General features: G+C 32.4%; 1 long non-coding RNA gene across 1 annotated transcript; it reads left to right on the forward strand.

The window, feature by feature from the left end:
• The first annotated feature begins 12,832 nt into the window (after positions 1-12,832).
• Positions 12,833-19,678, forward strand: LOC143078201 (uncharacterized). The gene is made up of 4 exons (XR_012979105.1): positions 12,833-12,904; positions 13,572-13,723; positions 18,794-18,895; positions 19,516-19,678. It is a non-coding gene; the product is annotated as an uncharacterized LOC143078201 (long non-coding RNA).
• Positions 19,679-21,278: the final 1,600 nt, after the last annotated feature.

Raw genomic sequence — 21,278 nt, forward strand, 5'->3', positions numbered from 1 at the left:
ATCATTTTATGTATCTAGGATTAATTGATCACCGATGTTCTAGAATTTTCCATGTTCCTTTAAATAATGCCAAGGAGCCCCACAGCTGAAATTTAAAAAATGTTGAATGGACAGTTCGACATGGGTCTCTTTTATCATACAAAACATTAAGGTTCTCCCTATTGAGATGAAACAGTATCCAATGAAAAACAAAAATGACCCCACCCTTATTCCAGACCACCAATTGATACAAAGTTGACTCCTGGTGTCAATAAAAAATAGCGAAAGCACCCCTAGGGATACTGACCCAACGAAACAAGTTTCCATCATGAAGACCTCATAGAAAATGATTGGGCAGTTTAACACGATTCAGTGTAAAGATGAATAAGAATAAGAAGATACGGGACAAAAACTCCATTTTGGCGATATAATAAAAGTAAACATGTATGAATGAAAACTATAGCGACATTATATAATGACCCGATTGGTGGACGTGAAAGAGAGCATCAATTTATTCTCCGTTCAAATTCTCCGTAAAGCAATGCAGTTGGATTTTGTTTTTGACATATTACATTCTTTTCATTTCCTTAAGTTTCAATTACTGTAAATATATACATCATTGATGCGTTTTGTTTTAATCTGTTTTAAAAAAGCGTTTACCTTAACGTAATAGGTGTTTGCACATAACGTAATTGGCGATTGCCATTAACGTAATAGGTGTTTGCACGTAACGTAATTAGTGTTTGCACATAATGTAATAGGTGTTTGCACATAATGTAATAGGTGTTTGCACATAACTTAATAGGTGTTTGCACATAACGTAATAGGTGTAATAGGTATTTGCGCATAACGTTATAGGTGTTTGCACATAACGTAAAAGGTGTTTGCACATAACGTAATAGGTGTTTGCACATAATGTCATAGGTATTTGCACATAACGTAATAGGTGTTTGCACATAATGTAATAGGTATTTGCACATAACGTAATAGGTTTTTGTACATAATGTCATATGTATTTGCACATAACTTTATAGATGTTTGCTCATAATGTTATAGGTGTTTGCACAAATTGAAAAGATATTTGCACATAACAGGCCAGTAGATTCACATGACATCTTGAATGTTAACAGAAAGTATTAATTGTTTGGCAAAACTCACATAAGCTATACCATGATATATTATATATTTCACAGAAGATACATATGTATAAACAAAACATAAAGCCATTAAAATATAAAACAATGAGATTTTCATAGAACAAAGACGTATCAAAACAAAACGTTTAGAACATTTAACATAATAATCACATTTGAGACAAGACGCAGTTAATTGGGCCGCCGTGGTGTAGTGGTTAGTGCATCGGACTACTAACACAAATGTTTCTGGTTCGATTCCCGTTTGGGATGAAAATTTCAGGGACTGAATTTTCGGCGCTCCCTTGACACCATTTGCGAGTATGATCTTGAGAAAACGATGATAGTCCGTCGGAAGGGGACGATAAATGGCTGACCCGTGTTAAGAGAGAGCCATATCTCTTGCACGTTAAAGACACCCTTGTAGATTTCGAAAAAGAGCAGACTAATGCCGCTACAAGGCAGCACTCGCACCCGTAAAGTGGAAAGGGATTAATATGAGTTGCAAAAACTTGTTTCCCAATCCACTATAATTAAATATGTTTAAACTAACTGACTTACTTAAAGAAAGAATAGACACAACATAGAGGAAACGTGAAAGAACGTAAAAGTAGTTGATCATAAAGTTAAGAGGTATTCACAGAGTATACAGTAGTTACAACATGATGCAATGCATTTTGCACATAACAAAGAATAGCAATGACATATCATACAATTGTTTGACAAAGTTAAGAGGTATTCACAGAGTATACAGTAGTTACAACATGATGCAATGCATTTTGCACATAACAAAGAATAGCAATGACATATCATACAATTGTTTGACAAAACAAATAATTAATTTGACATAACACAGAGGTGTAGTGTCAGGAAATAAAGGCACTTACACATAACATAAAGAAGAAATGACAGGACGTAAAGACAAAACGACAAAACACATTAAATATGTACACTATAAGACAGTTATGGCGTTCCATAGAAAAACGTTTAATGCGAATAACGCTATACAAAGTGGTTTTAAACTTATGTCGTTAACTGCTCACCCTTTCAAAGAACTTTATAAAATATTTTTTTCTTCTTTTCCTCGTTTGTTATTTTTATAAATTGTGTATATGTAAATTTTAGCACAGTTCATTATTAGTGAAACAATCACCTACAAGAGACTTTGTAAAGCTTTTAGCGGCTTTTTTCTTTCAAACGATAATTCACAGTAAACAAAAACAGATCACAAAACACACAAAAAAAAACAAAAAAAACACATTAAGAATTATGGTTTTGCAGTTTCATGTCCTTGGTAGAATAGTCGTCAGATCTGTGATTCTACCGATTATGTCATAGTACAGAATGTAGCATCATGACAAAATCTGCATTCACATATAGCAGGTGATGCGTGCATAACAGATGACGCTTGCTTAGTCGATGCACTTTAATAAAAGTTGGTCATCAGGTGCAAAAAGCGTCAATTATGACGATTTTTCGTCCTTTTTCTTGACCCCGATGACCGATGGATGCTGATACAGGTATCCAGCTGTAGTCTGCATGTACAATGGACCTCAGTAAACACACTAACCCCAACAGTTATTAGGTCGGACTGAAACTGATCTGGGTACAGCAGTCTAATGAAGGTCATTTGGACAGAATACGGAATTTCACGATTTTTTTCCGATTTTTGACTTCAACTGGACCTGAAACCGAAAGTAGTCATTTCCTGTGCGTATATATATAATAATTACGATCAGTAGTTATATGCTTGCGGGTTTGCGCTATTTTTGAAAATTTTAGTCCTTTGAATTTCCTGTGTAAGACACTGAAGTGAAGCCCACCCCATCCAGAAAAAAACAGTTTTATCCGATTTCAATTTTCCAAGTTCGTATTTGAGCTCAAAATGCAATTTAATCATGAACAACATGACAATAGTTAGTCTCAGGTTGAGGGAACATGCATAAATTTCGAAATAAGTATCATAAAGTTTACCTCTAAAAGTATGGAGAGCCATTGGAGCCAAATAATGGTGGTTTGGGTAAGCCCGTCATATGACGGTCACATCATGGTAGTCCAGTCGATTTGTGAAACAATTGCTCAGATTGTGGTAAAAGCATAAAATTTTGCAGAGTGTTAGTTGAGGTCATAACTAACATTTATAGCTATGGACCCAATTCAGAAAATCAAAATGGCGGCTCTGGGCGGCCATTTTGAAATTATGTCCAAAAAATTAATAAAATTATTGGAAAAAACATGAAAAATATATTACTTTACCAATTTTGATAAACTTTCGTATATCTTATGACAAAGAATATCAACTGAGGACTATTGAAGTATTAGGTGGCCATCTTGAATGGTGGCCATTTTGGAAACGTAAATTTCGAATATATCATTATTCGCTATCCTAAATTGTTTTTTCAAATTAATACTAAGTTTTATATGCATTAACAACTAGTTTTTCTAATCATTTAGAATCATATTCAAAACAGTGTAGCTGTGGCCATTGATTGACAACCTTAAATTATCCCATTGACTGGGGCAGATTAGGTGAACGTGTGTCTGTAACGACAACTGCTCACTACTTCCTTATTATAGAATTAACGCCTTTAATATTAAAATAGTTCGAAAAATTAATCAGGAATAACTGATAAATGTTTTGATTTATAATTTTGATATAAATCAAAACATCGTGTTATTCCTGATTAGTTTTTCTAATTTCTTTATTTAGGTGTCGAGAACCTTTTGTGACCTCACAGTTAAGTGCCTTTAACAAGTACATAGTGAGCAGCGGTTGTTACAGCGAATGTTCACATAATCTGCCCCAGTCAATGGGATAATTTAAGGTTGTCAATCAATGGCCACAGCTACACTGTTTTGAATATGATTCTATTTATGACTTTTGCTATTCATATAGAATATATTCACCAAGTGCTCAAATAAGGCAGGCATATGTTAACAAATAAATGTATTTAAAAAAACACGCGTAAATTCTTTTAATTTCAGTTTAGCATGTAGGGCTTAGTTACTTTTTCACCACCAAAAAATGCGTATATACGATATAAGTTATGACCACTGTATGTTGAAAAGGAATAATACGTAGGTATTAAAGTCACTGGAGCTGAACAAATGATAAATAGACCGGAAAGAACTCCGTAACACCAAGAGAGGACACATGAGGATTTACAATGTCAATCAAATACCAAAAGAGCAGACATAGACATTTGAGCTGGTAATCAGTCATTTTTGTAAGCATACAACTGTTCCAAGTTGAATAAGGCCATGTAATGGGAGAATCACAAGGCAAAAGGTACTTATCCTGTCAAAGCAAATCTTAAGATCAAAATATATTTTGCCAGGAAAAACGAAAAAAGTCTAACATGAAGATGAGTCACGGATTGAAAATACCAGTAAAATAGCCAGCCACGTATGTGACTGTCACTTGAAATACTAACCATTGTTCTTTTAGCCAGACTCAGTGGTGGAGATTAATATTTCAGAAGCAGATATCATGCTAAATGATTGTTAAAACTGCACGGCAAGGCAACTAGACAGAATTCGAGACACAGAAAAAAGTCAAGAATCTGTTATCCATGGAATGGGGCTCGCCAAATTGATAGAAAACAGTGACGGCTCACACTCTGGAACAGATATTGTTTTAATATTTGAAATTGATGATATTGGTAAATTGTACAGTAAACGTCCTTAGTAAATATAAGTTGGCATTGAAGGAATGATTAATACAACACTTCTGAAAAATTGAATACTAGCTGACATAGATAATATGCAAGCGCGCATGAAAGGTTGCGTCTTTCTTCGGATTCTCAAGGAATATGTTGGGGAAGTTCTGAAACAGGCCATGTCTTTTAGTCGTGATTATGAAGGCCTCTTCCAAGTAACTAGAATAGTTTGAAGAGTTAAGCTTGTTACTATAAAAAGGTTTACAGGGACATTCAATGTTCTAAATGAATCGGTTCCACAATCTTTGAGACATCTTACTCTCTATCTGAGGACCGATAAGTCAGTTGTATCCTTTCAACGACGAGTTGCACAATTGAACTATTATAGATGAGAAATGGTAAGTCTTGTCTGCCACTCAACGATATTTCTGGACTGTGTCTCGATCTTTGGCCATCTTGTACCATTCTTACTAAGGAAACTTATGTCTGTTGAACTGAGTCGTGTCAACAGCTGTTATTGAGTGTCCATGTAAAGTAATTCTTAGTATCAAGCATATATATTTTGCCTGCTATGGCTATGGTGATGCCTTCATTTTTACCCTTTTATTATGAGTCTGTTTCAGAGCTTCATGATTACATTTGTTGAAAATGAAGAGCACTAATTTATCTTGCTTGTATGCTTATAGATATCCTATGGCAGCTACATTCCAATTTTGTTAACTGCGTTGTATCAGTTCTTCCTTCCATGCTAACTCCAAGATGTTACAGGCGTTTACTGTACAATTTAGCGTGATCTGCAAGCTTGGAGATTGGTGCAATACCTCTTCCAGACCGTGTGCCATCAATGTATTTTATTATTTAGGAAAGCACAACTCCAAGGATAAAAGATTCCTGGCTATCTTTCTGTGTCTTTTATTCTGCCTATTTGCTATGTTGTCAAGTTTCATCAATCATCAAGCATGATACTAGTGATTTGACATCTCCAGCTCTTACTTTGGCTAAAAGAATATGTCTTGTAGTACAAGTGCACAGTCATGCCCTATTTTTGTCGATTTGAAAATGTCGATGTATCATGGAGATCTTCAGATACATCACCGCAGAAAAAATACATTGCAATCATTGTTCTTTTTGGTCCAGTTCATCTTAACAGTGTCTGGTTACTTATTGTTTCCTTTCAATTGGGAACTTATCTTCAACATCAGAAGTATGTTTTCCCTTTTGCTGATGAAATATTTTGAGGTCTGAAAATTTGTTTGACATGATTTGTGCCATTTTGCCTTGTGATTCTGGAGTGCTTCTGCAGTTCCAAAGCCCTCATTCAACTGTTTTGAATTGAGCGAAAATCAAACCAATTCAAGACCAAACATCTTCGTATGCTTGTATCAAAAGAGTGATTGCCAGCATAAATGTCTATGACTGTTCTATTTATATCTGCTTGGCATTGCAACCCTTACATGTCCTCTCTTGCCGTTTCACACATTCCTTCGAGTCTAGTTGCCTATTATGTTTTTCTGATATCTAGTTCCAGTGTTTTCGAAATCTACAGTTTGATCTTTTCCAAAAAAATCTTTCAGTCATAAATTATATAATATATATGTAATTTCTGTTTTAAAAAGTTACTTAGGCAAACGTGTAAGTAACAGAAATTTTGATACTGATATCTTAATTTTGTAAACATGTGCATGCCTTATCTGACCGCTTTGTGAATATCCAATATAAATTAGTAATTAAAGTATGAATGCAAACAGTGAACTAATAAGATTAGCGAATGATGACATATTGAAAATTCATGTTTTCAAAATGGCCATCATTTAAAATGGCTACCAAAAAATCAATATATATGAAGCCTCAGATGACAGTCCTTGTCATCTGTGATGAATATACCATATGACTATATAATAATTTCCTGCAGCAAGCGCTTAACTTATAAGTCAAAATGAACATGGTTACTAAGGAAATGCAAATGTGTAAAGGCAGTATTAAGTTGTACTACTCTATGTTAATGTGGAGGACAATGCGATAGAATAAACAGAGTGTGATTTGACAAAACATGTACATTTCATTTATTGTTAGATATTTTTAACGTCAATTGAAAACATTTGAGCAGTGTATGTTTTTATAACATTACTTGTATGATGTAAAATTTATTCTGTCTGCAATCAAGGTTTTTGAAAGTTGTTTCAAATGAACAATATCAACAAAACGAATTATCCAGTAATCAGTCAACTATTATAAACGACAGGTATACACATATTTTCTTGCTTTATTTGTACGTATGAAATAAAATTCTCCTATTATTCTATGTTGAACAAGCGGTTGCACGAATATTGCTTTCAGAGTAATAGTTCATTTTATGATCCTCTTCGTGTCCGCGTTTTAATGCTTTTGTACCCGCTACAAAACAGAAGAATTACTCGGGGAGGGTGATAGGCTCGCATTTTGTCCTGTTCATATAGCTCAAACAAATACATTTGTTTATCTTCCACAATGCATCTTTTTTATTATATCGAATAAGGACTATATACTTTGGCTTAAAAAAAAATTCAAAATTGCCGCCATTCAATATGGGTAATATTTCCAAAACTTTTGTTCTACAAGACAATTGGATTCAGCATTGTTATTCTATTAACCAGATTTCATGTCAATATCTTCTCTAATATCATTTTCATGATTTTTTATTATTAATCTATTGAGATCAAACGGCCGCCATTTTAAAATGGCCGCCTCTTCCACCAAATTCGACTTTCAGATTGGGTCTATAGCTTAAAATGTTGTCCATGATATATACTACTACTATGCAAAATTTCATGCTTTTACCACAATCTGAGCAATTTTGTCAAAAATCTGCACAAATCGACTGAACTATGGTAAGGATTAAGGTACACATGTATGTCTACAACAATGAAATATCTACAATAAAACAGTTAGCTTTTATAAATCTATCAAGCCTTCGATACCTGTAAGTATATCTTATATATTGCTACTTAATCAAAGCTGAAGCTTCTTGCAATGATAAATGAAAATTAGTAGAAGATATTTGAAATAAAAAAATGCTAAAAAAAAGGGTTTTCAACGTATTGTAATGTTGTTATCTGCTCACCCTTTCGTAGAATTCGCTTTTGGTGAAGATGTTGTTGCTATAGGCCGGGAGCTAGGTTTTCATCTAATGTTTTGGTGACTTGTTTGTCATTACATCGTTTTTTTATGTTTTGCCACGCCTTTATCTTTATTTGTAAGTCATCATAACCTAGTTGTTTAAGATTGTCAAACATACATACACCAAATATACATTTGATGTTCGTCTCGATGAATTTACCCATATCTTTGGCTGTATCAAACGGGCATTACATACGATAAAAAAAAATAACAAAATATGATTTTACTTTGTTTCAGAAATATTGTAACACCATTCTGCTATTAGCTGTAGGCTTATTCTAATTTTGTCATCATAATCGCAAAAACATTGCTTATGTAATATTTGTTTACCAGTCAATAATTCAACCTCATTCGGTTCGTATTCACATGACGTTTAATTAAATCATTTTTGGAAAGGGTTGTGCATGTGCTGAATATGAACAGATATTTAAACGAAAATCAGATGAAGATGAAAATGTGAACCTAGAGAAGGCAGAGAAGGAATGCAGAAGGACGAAGAACAATTTCGTTGATTGATTTGACCCTGTAAGATAAGATTGGAAAACATCGAAGTTTTTAATGGACATTTAAAAATTGTTCATCATTAATGAGAACGCACTTATATTGTTGTTATGCATAGCAAATGCACAGTGAGTTCGTTAACACATTACAAGGTGTGACATGTAAACGAACAGTCAAAAGCAAACGTTTATCCGAAATTGTTCGCTAAGTCGCTAAGCCTATATCTGTTCGTCGAAAAACACGGTTTTGGGAGAACAGTATCATAGACTATAACGCGGAAAGAAATCTTACTAAATCATTGTGAAATTGATACAGTACATGTTACAGTTGTCTTGAATTTGGTATTTAGCTGAATATCCATGTTATGTTTGATCGATTTTCTGTGAACACCTATCTCTGAAAGTAAAAAAAAATGAATTATTCAATTCGAATCATTATTCTAACTGTTCAACAACAATCCTGATACATTTAAACTAACAAACTATTTTGTTTTTTGTTTATTAGATTCCTACATGACAATCAGCTTACCTCAATCGTAGAGTACATATTTGTTAATCTTCCATCACTTTCTTATCTGTAAGTTACTTATATTCACGATAACCTATGTAACAGATTCAAAAATTTGTAAACAAAGACAAGTAAATCATTCGTTACTAAATTAAACAACGGAAGTTTACCAATGTTCAAATCTTGTAAATGAATTTGAAGGATACAAATCAGAGTAAGCAACAAAACCTGAGGAGATCGCATGAGCTGCAAAAAGAAAGAGACTAGAAGCCTTGTCCACTCAATGCATGCATCACATGTCCGGCGAATTTACACTCAGTCGAAATATCAGGGAATAAAACACAATCGGTAACATTAATATTATACATAAGATGGTTTTACTGGTATCGAAAAATATAAAACTACAAAAATATATACTAGTATATCGTTAGCGAGTTAAAAACCTGACACGTCGTATCGGTCAACAAATTCGAGATGGTGACCATAAAGCTAATGTGTTAATTGCAGTTCTTCGTCCTCATTTCTTTGTTTAAAGAATTAACACGTTTCGTGTAAAGCTACAATAACTGTTACAATAGTGAAGTTGGAATAGTGTGAACATGTACAAGCATAACCTATTAACTGGAAAATATAAATGCCATACGATGGAACATGATACTCCTGCGAAATGGAAAGTCGACAAATGAAAAGTTGCATTCAACACGTTTGACAAGGACACTAGTTTGAATCCGTCATCTGCTGCAATGTCGAGGAAAATATCACAATATGAAGCAGACCCTCTGCTTAATATCAATACACTAAAATAAAGGAAACATATGCACTCGTTTTGTGGTTAAGCATCAATTTGAAGACTTTTCAACAACGAATGCAACAATTGATGTACAAAAACAGAATATGCAACATAATGTCTACTTGTATGAATTACAATTTTAAATTATTTTCTCTTGATGTGTTACTGTCATGTCACGAAAACGGCAATTATGCTTGATGACGCCACATAAAAACAACACAATACTATGCAGTTCACATACAGATTCGTGTTTAATTTAAAACAAAAATACAAAATTATCTTCAGAGGATATATATATATATATATATATATATATATATATATATATATATATATATATATATATATATATATATATATATATATATATATATATATATATATATATATATATATATATATATATATATTGTATAACTCTCGATGAAGTAGAAGGATGCAAAGTTTTGTGCTGGTCATAATTCAATAATTATTATCTCATTACCGGGCATCACTAGGGTTCACGTAAAATTTTGACGTCACAAAGAAAAAGTGATTGTTGTATGACGTTAATAGTTTATGTATGGCAAATTCCCAGTCTAGTGTCGTAGATATCCAAAAAGTTACAAGGTCTATGCAATATGGCATCATGTCTTTGTGTTTTCATTGATGTCATTAAACGCTTAAACGAGATATCCTTATATTGTCGGTTATCGTTTTCAGAACGCATTTTGAGGTCAAAATTTGCACTGAAAAAGCAAGCATAGTACGAGTTCATATGACGTACGAAACATATGTTCTTTCCATATCTGTTTAATTTCCTGAATAATTTTCTGGGAAAACATTTTATCAAAAGGAACTAAGAAAGAGTACGAATAGCGCCAGTATTTTACTACTAAAATTGAAAAATATAGCACATTTATTCAAGCCTTTAAATAGTTTATACATTTTATTGATAAATAAACATATAGGTTACTTATGATGTAATCTTGATATCATTAAGAGCAACATGTTAGACATTATATGGTTATTGTATGCATAGAGAACCAATCAGAGATGAGTCGTCCTCAATCATTGTCAATTGGGATTGGATTGTTGCAAATATCTGTTTTACAGACCCCGCTATAGTTCGCCAGTAAAACTGCATTTGCGACCACCAATTGACGACGGCAACTCTTCAACTACAGACTGTTAATCCCTAATTCGAAAGCAAATTGAACGTTTTTGTTTTTTTAGCATTGGAAAAAGTGTACTTCTGAAACAACGGTTGACATGTCATTACTAACGAGAGAGCCGCAATATTGAATTACTAGGACTTAAAGTTTAATTACTACAATGTAATCGAAAATAAAACAAAATCTACAAAAAAAAACGCCGTTCGAGGTGAATGATTCTTAAATTGAATCGTAGAAATAACGTAATAATCTTCAGTTTCAACGTTGTCATTGGTATGTCGTCACGTTCAACTATGACGTGTATGCGCCAACATCGTTAATGACTTCATTCACGAAATTTTATTTTGTTTAAGTTTATAGAATTTGCTTTAAGTTCAACCGTATTATCTCTTTTTTTAATGCATTAGTATCGGAATAACATGACTGTAGTTGAAGAGTTGCTGTCGTCATTGGTATTTAATTGTTGCAAATATCCGTCGTGTCGCATTGCAAGTAAAACAGAGAAATACATAAATAAATAATATAATTGTACATTTCGACATGTTAACCACAATACCAACTAAAATTATTTTACGACAGTATACAAATACAGCATAATAGAATTATGAACTGTGCGTCACACGAATGTATCAACTCCACAAAAAATGACGTCACATGTAAATTTCTAAAAATTGAATATAAAATCGGGATTAAGTTTATTATGGTGTATTTTCTAACAATTACAATATTATATTAATATAGAATTGTGTTAGTAATGGTGTAATTCATTTCTAACTATGTCGGTTTTTCTTCTAAATCAAACTGTGTAAAAACAAAACAATCCTGTTTATAAAGTTGCTTTAAACTGAAAATCATATAAATGAACTAGGTGATTAATTATCTGTACTTTTACATACGAATAGAAAATGAAAATAGAATCAAAACCTCAAACGGTAAGACATAAAACAATGTCCGAACATATTACAAAATACAACAACATTACTAAATACATGAATGTTGGATGTACACATACCGAGACACGTCTAAAAGCAATGCGAATTCACACTCAGCAAAACAGTCATATTTAGGAATAGCCAACGTCCGGTACTTAAAAGACCAGACGACGTAGATGGAAAAAATAATAAGACTCGGTATCGGAGTTATTGCCCTTTAGATTACATGATATTTTGTTTACATTTTTTGCATTTTTTGTCAATTATCTTGAAAACTTGTATTATCGTTTTACTTCACGATCTGCTATTCAAATGCGGATATCTCACTTAATAACTCAAAGTTTGGTGACTGTGGTGAATGTATCTTTACCCTCGAATTTGAAATGAATAATACCTTACATACAATTGAATTTGCCTCCTATTTTGAAAAACATCTAAAATAATGTTTACATTGTCCAATTGTGAAGTTTCCAAATCTATGAAGCAATATTCAATCAGCGCCTGTGATATGGTTATCAAAGCTATCAGGATTACAATTTAGTACGCCAGACGCGCGTTTCGTCTACATACGACTCATCAGTGACATCTATGCCTGGGATAAGAAAATCCTTGGTTTTTCGAAAAATTCAAAGGTTTGTAAACAGCAAATTTATAAAAAGAATGACCACATTATTGATATTAATGTCAACACCGAAATGTTGACTACTGGGCTGTTGATACCCTCGGAGACGAAACGTCCACCAGCAGTGGTATCGACCCAGTGGTGTAAATAATTATCAAAGGTACCAGGATTACAATTTAGTACATATGGAGTATATAAATATATTTTAAAGATAGTGCTTTTCAATCATTGACCTGATAACAAATGTCAATCGATCGGTTTGACCCTTCACACAAGACGTGATGTCATTGTTATCAAATATAAAGTCCGATATTTTTCTTCTACTCTTGAAAACTGTCTTTGATAAGTCTATTTCAATTATATTAAAAAAGACTAAATATATAAACATATGTGTTCCAGAGATTTAAGTGGAAACAGCATTAGTGTAATTGAAGAACATGCTCTGGGAAACTTAACCGAAATATCAACGTTGTAAGTTTGTAAATAACAAAACATTGAAAAAACACACACAAATGCTAACGCTAAATCAGACTTGTTTTTTTAAAAATTGTCAGCTGCTTAGAAGACCAAGCGCTGGTGCAAATGAGTGGAATTTTCCATAATAATGAGACAATTTATTCGTGCACTTGATAACACAAGATTTAAGGGTTATAATAAAATAACGATGTGAATTTAAGCAATAACAGTTCATCGCCCGGCGTTCAACAATAAGCAAAACCCGTACCGTACAGTACAGGAAGTCAAAATAACAAAATGCGAACAGTTAAGCCATAACAAAACTCTTTGTGAACAATTTTCCGTATATAATCAGTTATGCAAACATATCGCTCCTTTACAATGCAGTATTGTTGATCACAACAAAAATATTTTGAGAAGTCATAAAAAGGGTTAAATTGCAGCATTTCTAGGTAATTATTTTAAATGTTTTATGAGATTCACCTTGAGTAATCTTAGTGTTTTTATAGTTTCCTTGTGTTTTTGACATCAGTCCTATTGCGTTTTATTTCTATGCTCATTTAATTCCGGAAATAAATGCTATAACTAAATTGTAAAAAAAACCAACTACCCACTTATTCATTCGAGTTTTTCTTGTCTGCTACTATTAAAATGAACTTTATTATCGGTTTTCTGTTTTCAGGAACCTTGGTTCAAATCCAATCAACTGTAATTGCAGTATAATTCCATTCTGGTCCTGGATAATTGAAAGACCATCTATTGGAACAAGTGCTAAATGTAGCGACGGAAAATTTGTTATATCTCTGAGATCCGCTGAGCTTGACAAATGTAATCGTAAGTAATATAAACAAAATTACACTTATAATAAGTGATTATTTAAAAAATAAACTAGTTAATAACTTTTTAATAAGACATTTTTATTCGTAAAAAATGTGTGTACCCTTTCAAGATAATAATGTCTTGTAGAAGAAAACATCATTGAAAGGTTCAAAAGTCTTAACACCATTTACACACATGAACTGTCAAAGATAACACATATATGTTAAAAGACCGCTAAGATAACTTAGACAAGTATCGACACTATGAAATATTGAAATTAATTACTTTTATAGTGTCAAAAAATCGTTGGAAATACTTTATAAATTGCATGCTTATACTGGTGATCTCGAATATGTTCAAAGTTTTGATTTTTCTACCCTATATACCACTTTACCTCATAATATTGTTAGGTAGTTTTTTTTAGAAAGACAAGCATACTATTTTTACTAGATGACATTTTTGTTCACTATTGAGACTCAGTATATCCTCAATTTATCGCAGATCCAATGCGAACTAACTGTGCACCACTTATTGCAGACCTGTTTTTATATTGTTATCAAATTTGATTTATAACTAAAATCAACCAATACCCATCGACACAACATCTGATACAATAAGTAGTTACCGACCTGCCTGCTCAAGACCATAATAAAACTGATTGAAAGTTTATGTCTTCAACATTTCAAATTCAAACACAATCCCTCCCGTTAGGGGTTAAATATCATACCATCATAGAATATGAGAAGAACATAAATAAATGCAACAGTAGTATACCGCTGTTCGAATAGAAATTCATAACCGGTTTCATGCCAACAACTGGTTTTAGAGTAAATGTGTACATATGCGATCTTTAATGACATGACAACAGTATCGTAACCATATCACTTAAGCTTCTAAATCAGTTTGTTCAAAAGTTTGGTTAGCTTTTAAGGTGAATGCCATCATTTTTGTGCTGTGTAAAGAATATCACCATAAAAGTTGGATGCGAAATACCTGAACGTATAAGATGTCTGCATGTTGAATAATATTAAGTTTACGAATGATGTTTTTGTACCAATGAAAAAATTTAGTAAAGGAGGGGCGAAAAATCCCAGAGGGACAGTCAAATCCATAGATCGAAAATAAACTGACAACGCCATGGCTAACAAAGAAAAAAAAAGAAAGAAAATTAAACTTGTAAATGTTTTGACTAGTTTGTGGTTTCAAAAACCCTGGTGTAATAATATTTCAGTAATACAAAGATAACTGTCCCAAGTCAGCAGCCTCTGGCCTTTGTTAGTCTGTTATGACTTTTAATTGTAGATTATTTCTTTGTTTTGGAGTTTAGTATGACAATTATTTTTCCTTGAACTAGTACACATTTTTGTTTAAAGGCCAGCTGAAGCCCTCCTCCGGTGGCAGGACTTTTGCGCTGTGTTTAAGAACCATAGGTGGCTGTCGGCTGTTTTCTTCTCCTTGGTTGGGGTGTTGTCTCTTTGGTTAATTCCTCATTCTCATAAATTTAATGATTACAAATTTTCACTGGTCTTCTGTTATTTTTTTTAACTACTAAGCCTTTTATACATCAGGCATGGATTACCTTAGCTGTATTTGGCAAAACTTTTAGGAATTTTGGTCCTCAATGCTCTTCAACTTCGTACTTTATTTGGCTTTTTTAACTCTTTTGGATTCGAGCGTCACTGATGGGTCTTTTGTAGACGAAACGCGCGTCTGGCGTATATACTAAATTTAGTCCTGGTATCTATGATAAGTTTATTTACAACCACTGGGTCGATGCCACTGCTGGTGGAGATTTACTTCCCCGAGGGTATCACAAGCCCAGTAGTCAGCACTTTTTGTGCTGACATGAATTGTCATTGATATGGTTATATTTATAAATTTACTGATTACAAATTTTTGATTTTTAATTAAATACTTAGGCTTTTTTACCTCAGGCATAGATTACCTTAGCTGTATTTGGCAAAACTTTTAGGAATTTTGGTCCTCAATGCTCTTCAACTTCGTACTTTATTTGGCTTTTCTAACTCTTTTGGATTCGAGCGTCACTGATGAGTCTTTTGTAGACGAAACGCGCGTCTGGCGTATATACTAAATTTAGTCCTGGTATCTATGATGAGTTTATTCACTATGTTATTACTTTTAATACATCGAACATAGTTTGAGATATGTGACAACTCCGCACATCAATGAAATGATACTCTTGATAAATATTAGTAGAAAAGTTCATCAAACACATAATTCTCTTATCTAGACAATATGTCTTCATAGGAGAATATTCTCCACTTGGGTTGATATGCCTTATCTTTATGGTTAACTGTTTTAACCAAAACATTTAAACCTTATCCCGGATGGACAGTCAAACGGATCAAACGAAAGAAAAGAACGTATAGAAACATAGACAAGAACTAATTATGGATCATTCTATTGCAGGAATCGCGTAATGTTTGGGTACTAACCAAACTAAATATAAATACTGATTAATTTCAGATAATTCTTAAACGTGATGAAAGCAACCATGATTAGTGAACCGGTACAATTATTTATCAAGACGCTCTACATGTACACTGTAATAACCGCACAACATGTACATTATAATAACACGAATAACGAATTATAAAATATAAAAAAATAACATAAGACCAGTGAAAACTCCTGACCTGATTCCCCATTTAGCACAAACAAATTTGTACCTTGCGGGTTTTGATTTTTTTGCCACCCCCGTTTATCTCAAACTTAACATAAAGAAAAAGTCATACAGTAAGTAAATAAAAACACAATGATATAGTGGAAACATAAAACGTTAGCAATGCAAATATAGCATGAAGAATATTTGGTGTTACATATTTCACAATTCAAAGAATATAATTTACCTGCTGATCAGTGTTTATAGTATGTTAACTCAAAATAATCGATGGCGTTTCATTTCAAAGAATTATGTAATAGTTATCCCACAAGGACGCGGTGTATCAGTGTAAGATCACCCCGATGGCCGGTGGCCAGAGGGTGATCTAACACTGACACACCAAGTCCGAATGGGATAGCTATTTTACATCCCAGCTGTTTTAGATTAGACGAAAAACCATTTACAATTAATTAAATCTAGTTTAGAACGCCACACAACCATTATAATATACTTTAAATATTACTGTATAATTTATACCTTTTATGACCCCCTAACACGATGAGGAGATATAAAAAAATGTCAACTCGCCCATTTGGCCAATGGGCCCACATTAGATCGTCACTTTATAAAAGAATGGACCCACTCTTGTTTACCGACTCGCCCCACTCTTGAAAAAATCTTAAAATCTTTTTAAACAATCAATCTGACAACTTACTTATAAACGAAAAGGGTTAAAACCCCACTGAAAAAAGGTCTACCAACTCGCCCCTCTTAAAAAAATATCTTGCTTCCTTTAAGTATGTTAAATTACTGAAAGTTGGTATCCGGTCGTGCTGGTGTACTGGTATATGTCGTGGGTTGATATGCTAAAGTTCTTGAGTTCGAATCCCTGCATATACACTGGATTTTTTTCTACGTAAATTTTAATAGATAGTCTGTTCCGTATAATTAATAATAAGTTTTATAGTGGATTTGACATTCCCGCCAAAATGTTACATAACAAAGGAAAGCATGCAAAACAAAGAAACTCTAACTGGGGTGATCTGGTAGGGGTGATCCGGCTCAGATCACCCCTGTTAGAAAAAAGGAGCTGGGATGTAATTACACAGACTCATATTAAAAAACCAACACACAGCAAGATCATTTGCAATTCCCATGTTATATGTACATTATAAATCATCATTGTTCAATGAAGAAAAAAACTTCAATTTGGTTTCTTAACTTTAACTGTTTTCCAGCATTTCGGTCGAACAGTTAATATCATATACATTCATAGTATTTCTTATCATTTCATTTCACCTTTTTATTTTGATAAGAACCATAAAACTGGAGCTCACACGATTTAATCAGCAGGAACAGCCTTGAAAATATCAGTATTTTCGTTTTTTATTTCAAATTGGTTTTAACATATTTGCATTAAGGTCTCAGATCACTGATTAAAAATCCCTATCTGTTCAACCAAATTTTGCAATTTTCACAGCTTTCTAAATATTTTACCTTAAGTTTAACTTCATAGAAACCAGGTATATCCTGAATTGTACATGTATCAGTTTTCTAGATGCCAATTTTCAACATTACTTTAAAATCTTCTAAAAAAAAACCCTGATCATCGAAGAGAGGTACTCCAAAAATAACCCCTGGTTTTCTGAAAATCTTACATTAGTATACTATGGAGCGCATTATTCCTCAATTTTTAATGCAAACTCATAGACAAGTAATTTTTGTCTCAAAATGGTCTACATATATTTCTCTTACACCAAAAGTTTCATTTCTGCAAATATATTGGTTAGTTTAAGTAAGGACATCAAAAGCACTATTTTGTGTCAGAGTAGGGCTAATTGGAGGGAGTAATTGGTGGTCTGACATCTTAGGGATTCAACGTTCCTCATTTTACTGCTGTCAATTTTAACCGTTTTTTTATTTATATATGTGCCAAGGCTTTACGCATTAATATATATTTATTGACCCACTAGACGTATTATTTTAAGAACTTTCAAAGATGCCAGGCGTATGACTTCACGGAGGACTCGTTTGAAATGTTTTAATAATATTTTAATGAATCAAACACTTGAACATATTAATGTTGTAAAAGAAAAACTATGTATAAAATTATCGTTATGGGTCCAAAATGTTAACATAGAGATAGGTAAGACAACATGACATCACAAGTAACAATTTAGTTTGTTAAGAAACTTTTGCAATTATTGGAACATAATAATACCGTTACTCAGACCGTCACTTTTCCATGGCTTCTTAACTTATCACCTGAATGGAGTGAAATTGACTCTTGTGCTCTCGGGAAAGGTCATAAAAACGATAGCAACGAGCATGCTGTGGCTACATGTAGTTCCAGAAAGCAAAATATGCTCACTGTAGTTAACATTTTTATCAATTTTATGATATTTAACGCATTTTTGTTTATCATAATTCATATTGATAATGTTGATATTATTTCATTTAAGCTGATAATTGCCAATGCTTTAATGGTGGGAAATGTATAACGAACAATGATGGAAAAGTTGTTTGCGATTGCATTGGACAATGGACAGGCGAATATTGTCTAGGTGAACACAATTATATTCATATTTATATATCATGTATATAGCTACTCTGAAGTTACCAATATTTTATTCAGAACATTCCTGAACACGATTAATCAAGATTTCTTTTTTAAACTATGGTCAAAAATTAATAATTTTATATAATTAATGACAATAATAACAACAATACACTTTGCACCTTATCAAACATCCAAAAACATGTTTATGGCAGTTAAAATCGAATAGCATAATGATGCATTATTATAGAAAATTATGTTCATTTTAACCATCTATTTTTATTTGGAATTTAAAATATCATGATGAATTCTATTTGTTAATCATGTTTACTCTGGTTTTAGCAAAATATTCTTGCATAAATATTTTTGTGAATACACCAGTTGGAAAAACAGACATTGTCATCTCCATCCGTTGCATATGTTAAATATCAATTTGAAATCTGATAATAGAACATAAAATCAGTGCATCTCGAGTGACCGTAGAACGGTTGTCAATTACTGTCATTAAACTTCATGGGGATCATACTTTTGATTCTATACATTTCACATCGCGTGTAAAGTAGTAAATCTCATTGGCACAGACAATATTTCCAACTTGGCATTATGTTTTAATATGTACTTCAACAGAGAGTCAGTGTACGACATACGACTGTGGATTTGGAAACTGCTTTGTAGAACCAATAAATGGAACAGCTCAGTGTGTTTGTGACAACAAACAACCAACCTATTGTCCTGGTAAGCAGCATGATATAGGTGACAAATTGATAAAAAGATTATGAAATGAAATGCCTTGAAAATAATCGTAACATTTATCCGTAAAAGACGCAAATATTAAGATATAGCGAAATGTATATGAATATGTGTAACTTTATGAGCGATCTTGCATTGTTCTGATTTATGCAGAACATTAAACTGAAAATTAAAATAAAAAATGGCATATGTGAAAAAAAGAGTACCAATAGTTCAAAGTGATATTTATATTTGAATGTGTTATTATAATATGCAAATCCCACTCTAATTATAGTTTTAATATTGTTTCATTTAAAGATGAATCAATGTTATAATGTCATATGTACAAGATAGTAGGGTGTTATTTTCAATTTTCATTTGAAACAATGTATGTGCCTAAATTAGTCATTCACTTAATCCTTAATATTTTATGATACAATATATTACACACTGTTCATATTTACTTGACACCTACTAACATTAACAGCTTTTTGTTGTTCCATTATCTAATCGCATGTTTGTAGGAATATTATGTTAATACTGTTGTCGTTATTGTACAATAAAAAAAAAAAATAACATTTTTTAAAAGGTGCAATGCTTGTGTAAAAGTCACTTACTGTTTATATTTGAATAAAATAGAATATTAGAATCAGTTATGAGTAAATATCTGTTTTTTCCTGATGAGTTCTTTTGTTTGAAATTTTGTTTATAAATATAAATTATTATTTCATTGTTAGCTTCATGATATTAGACATATTGTTCTGGTTGAATTATGATCATTGTTGTATATAATTAAACACGTACACTGTTCGTCAAAGAAAATATTTAAGTGTCTTCAAAACATAATCGTGTTTTTCTATTTCATTTCAATCTATTTTGTTTATAATTAAACAGATACATTTTCGTCAATGAAAAACATTTAAGGGTTTTCAAAACATTCGTAACATTGTTTATATCTTCAAAAATGTATCATTTATTGAAATAATTAACCATTTAAATAAATTTTGTTTCCGGATTATCAACGTCATACTTATAACATTTGATGGCAAGTTTACTTAATTAATCTGAATTTGTATTCTCTTTACAATCACGTGTCTACAATTTTGAGAAAATGGTCTAGAAATGATTTGTTCAAATGAAGATTAGGACATGAAAGACGATGATAAGAAATCTAATTGAAAGGTAATGATTTAAATAATAAATATATTTTGGTTCGTTTTTTTATGTTATTGCTTGCAACCATTCAAATAATGCTGTCTGTTAATAGCTTTTCATTATCTTTCAAACATGTTATACAGAATAATAGGTATTCGTATGACACCAATTACGATGATAACTTTATGTTCCCAGTCTTACTTGACCAATATTTGCCATTTTGTCAGCATGAACATGTTCCCTCATAACTATCAAAAATATCTGTAAACATAAAGTTCCTAGATATAAAAAAAGATACAACAGTCAACAATAATTGAGGCTCATGATGTCAAATGGAAACATGAAGGCATAAGATATCAACTCCCATTTTTAGTTCACCTGGCACGAAGGACCACGTACGCTTTTCTCATCACATGACCTCCGTCGTCTGTCATCTTTCGTCGTCGTCTGTAAAACAATCTTAATCACTATAAAAAAAAAATATATGAAAAAAATAAAAAATGGCA

The sequence above is a fragment of the Mytilus galloprovincialis genome, chromosome 6 (genome assembly GCF_965363235.1).
Source record: "Mytilus galloprovincialis chromosome 6, xbMytGall1.hap1.1, whole genome shotgun sequence".
Lineage (NCBI taxonomy): Eukaryota > Metazoa > Mollusca > Bivalvia > Mytilida > Mytilidae > Mytilus > Mytilus galloprovincialis.